Genomic DNA, 3,878 nt, shown 5'->3' on the forward strand with positions numbered 1-3,878 from the left:
GAGGCTCAATCATGTTATTTCTCAACTTAAAAACTTCTAGTGTCTTCTTAAGTATAAAATAGACATTAATTTCCTCAACCTACAAAAAGTGATAGAACTACTTTTTATTGACTTTAAATGTGGTTTTGAGTAGAACTGAATGTACAATATTAGGTCAAAATCTTAAAATTTACATTTGGTCTTAAATTCTGCATTTAGGAAACCTGATTTCCTATTGAGTTATGGAGTTAAAAAAAAATAAATTAGTCTAGATTATATTTATCCTTTCTTCATAGATGTTTTTGATTTAATTTTTTTCCATATATTAAATTTATTTTTTCTTTTTTCCATGTTCCTTTTGTTTTTTAATTTTTAATTTAAATTATTAATATTTTTATATTTTAAGGTCTTAAAAGTTAAATACTATTCCTTTTCTATGTAGTTATAGAAATTTCACATAAAATAATGGTGGTTTGTGATTAGCCTATAGAGTTTCTCTCATACCATTTACTGTTCCAAAGAACATATGTTTTTGTATGACAATTTTCTAGGAACTTAGATTTTAATATTTTTTCTCTTTAAATATAAATAATTTAAAAATCATACATACTTAACATTAAGATTATGTATTGGCCATGCAATTTGTTTTTCATAGATTTCTATATTATATTGGCCCTATAATGTATTGAAAGCTTTCTTAAACTATTACATTTTTTTCTACATGGTTTAATGATATGATTTAATCATTTCTTTCTAAGGTAAAATATAAAACAATGTTTCTAAGTTTTTACTCTTTTTAGAATAAGTTTTAATAATGGTATCTTAAACTATATTTTATTTCTTTCAGATATATACTTATACTTTTATTAAGTCAGATTTTAAAATCATATATACTTTTTATGTAAAGATAAGATATTCTACTTTGGGAGTGGGGTTTCCTATCTTAGACATAAACTTCAATTTTCTAACCTTTAATGATATTTTCTAGTATAAAATTTTCTCATATTTATTGGCAATTCAAAATTTTATGATTGATTACTTAGAAAATGTATTTTGGTAAATCAATCTTTAGCTTATTAATAACTAGCGCTATGATTTTCTCATTATTGATAATGTAAATAATAAATTAACTAATCTGACATAATTTTATAGGTTTGTAAAAATTGTTGAGTTAAAAAAATTTTTCTATTTTTGATCTCATATTTTGTGAGATAGCTTGTGACAAGCTATTAAAATATAATTTGAAAAAGTTTTAAATACCATGATCTATTTCAAAGGTCATATTGTTAATACTAACGGTAATAGAATAGTGTCAGGCTATGATCTTCAAAATTGTTCTAGCTCATTATATTTCTTAAATCATTAAGATGAATTATCATTATATTTGTATCTAGTCTTCTTAAAAATTATTTAAAACATGTAAATTTGAGAATTTTCCTTCCAGTCATGAGGACTAATTAGTACTCATATATATATAAGTTATATATATATATATATACATATATATATATATATATTATATATATAGAGAGAGAGAGAGAGAGAGAGAGTTTATATATATATATATATAAACTACTAGAACACTGGGAAAAATATAAAAATGCTGTTTTAAGATATTAAATGATAGGCAGTACAAAACAGTATGACCTGTTAAAAGAGAAACATACTAGATGAACCCAGTAATTGATCCAACTTTTTCTCTGGAGACAGTTCATAAACTCAGTGAAGGAAGGAAAACTCAAGCAGAACACAGCAGTTCCATTGAACTGCAGAGATAAAGATGAGAGTTTGGAGAGGAAACAAATTTGTGCAGCAGGGTACTGAAGGAGGGTAGTTATGATGGAAAAAGCTCCAGGAATCTATACGGGGATCCCCTTGTATTTGTGACTGAGTATCAAATTTCTCATACAAAAGTTGGAACTCTGTGAAAATATGTATAAAACTACATAGGGGTTGATGTTGAACAAAGGGAGACATGTTATTTCCAACCAGTCACAGTGAAGAGATATTATTATTAATTATTGTTATTATTGTCATTATTATTATTACAATCCTGGAGGAGTCATTTAGTCATCCTTAATAGGAGAGCTAAACTATACCTAGAGTAAATGCTACTCTAGTTATACTCTTAACAAAGCTTTTAAACTAACCTTGAAAGGATCATGTTAATCCACAAAACCAAAAATATAATTATTCAAAGGAGGAATCACAGAGTCCACACACTCAACAACATAAAATTTATAATACTTAACATTTAGTTAATAATTACTAGACACAATCTACAACCATGCCACCCTGAACGTGCTCCATCTTGTCTGATCTTGGAAGCTAAGCAAGGTCGGACCTGGTTAGTACTTGGATGGGAGACTACCTAGGAATACCAGGTGCTGTAGGCATTAAAAAAATAAATAAATAATTACCAGACACACAAAGAAGCAGAAAAATATGACCCATAATCAGAATAAAATGTCAATAGAAACATAACCAGATGTTTGAATAAGCACATAAACACTTCAAAACATCCATTGTAAATATTTTCAAAGAGTTAAAGTTAAAATTGAACATAAGAAGAAGAGAAAAGAAAATCATAAAAACTAAAATTAATAAAATTTCTGGGCAAGAGAGCTCTCTGGAGTTTCTTTTATAAGAGCACTAATCTCATTCATGAGGCTACATTCTCATGACCTAATCACCTCCCAAAGGTCCTGCCTGCCTCCTACCTAATATCATCACATTGGGCTTTAGGAGTTCAACATATGAATCTTGGGGAAACATAAACATTGAGATTATAGCAACAATAAACTTAAAAATAGCACATGGGTCCAAGAAGAAATCACAAAAGAAAATTTTTACAAATTGAATTAAATTAAAAATATTTAAAAGTCCAAATTTGTGGGATGCAGCTAAGACTCTGCTTAGAGAAAAATTCAGAGCTTTAATAGTTACATAATAACTATTACTATAATATAATAGTTATAATGGTTACAATATAATAGTTATAAAAGGAGAAATTTCTACAATTGGGGTTCTAAGCTTCCACCATAAAATTGTAAAATGAAGAGTGAAGTAAACTTAAAATAAATAGAAAGAAAGAAATTTTAAAGCTACAAGGGGAAATTGATAAAACAAAATGGACAGATAATAGAAAAAAATCAATGAAACCAAAGCTAATTCTTGAAAAGAATGAATAATATTGATGAGCCTCTGTAAAAAAAAGCCTAATATAAAAAAATAGAGAAGACACAAGTCACCATATCAGGAAAAAGGGGGCATGACTATAGACACTACAGACATTAAAAGGATAATAAAGAAATATGAGTAACTTTATGCTAATAAATTTGACAACTTGGACAAAATAATTTCCTTAAAAGATACAAGTTACCAAAACTGATATAAGAAAAAATAAAAGAATCTGAATCATTCTATATTTACTTAAAACACTGAATTAGTAATAAAAATACCTTCCAAAGAAAGAAAACTATAGGCCCTTATGGTTTCACTAGCAAGTTCTATCGAAAATTTTGGGATGAAATTGTACAAATTCTACAAACTCTTTCAGGAAGGACCATGTTCCAACTAATTATGTAAGGCCAACATTACTCTGTACTCAATATAAGAATTACAAAAATTTACTATAGACTAATATCCATCATGAATATAGACATAAAATACTTAACTAAACATTAGTAAATCTAAAATAGTAACATATAAAAAGGGTAATATACATGACAAATTATGATTTATATCAGGACTGTGAGTTTGATTAACACTGAAAATCAGTCACTAACTCACCATATTAACCAAAAAAATATTATGTTTATCTAAATAGATGCAGAAACAGCATTGCCCCAATTTAACAATTCTTTGTCATAAAAAAAACCTCTCTACAAAGAAGCAAA

General features: G+C 27.1%; 1 pseudogene; it reads left to right on the plus strand.

Annotated features, from left to right (window-relative positions):
- Positions 1 to 2,256: 2,256 nt before the first annotated feature.
- On the plus strand, positions 2,257 to 2,375 carry LOC112474366 (annotated as a pseudogene).
- Positions 2,376 to 3,878: the final 1,503 nt, after the last annotated feature.

Source organism: Pteropus alecto, unplaced genomic scaffold (genome assembly GCF_000325575.1).
Source record: "Pteropus alecto unplaced genomic scaffold, ASM32557v1 scaffold79, whole genome shotgun sequence".
NCBI lineage: Eukaryota > Metazoa > Chordata > Mammalia > Chiroptera > Pteropodidae > Pteropus > Pteropus alecto.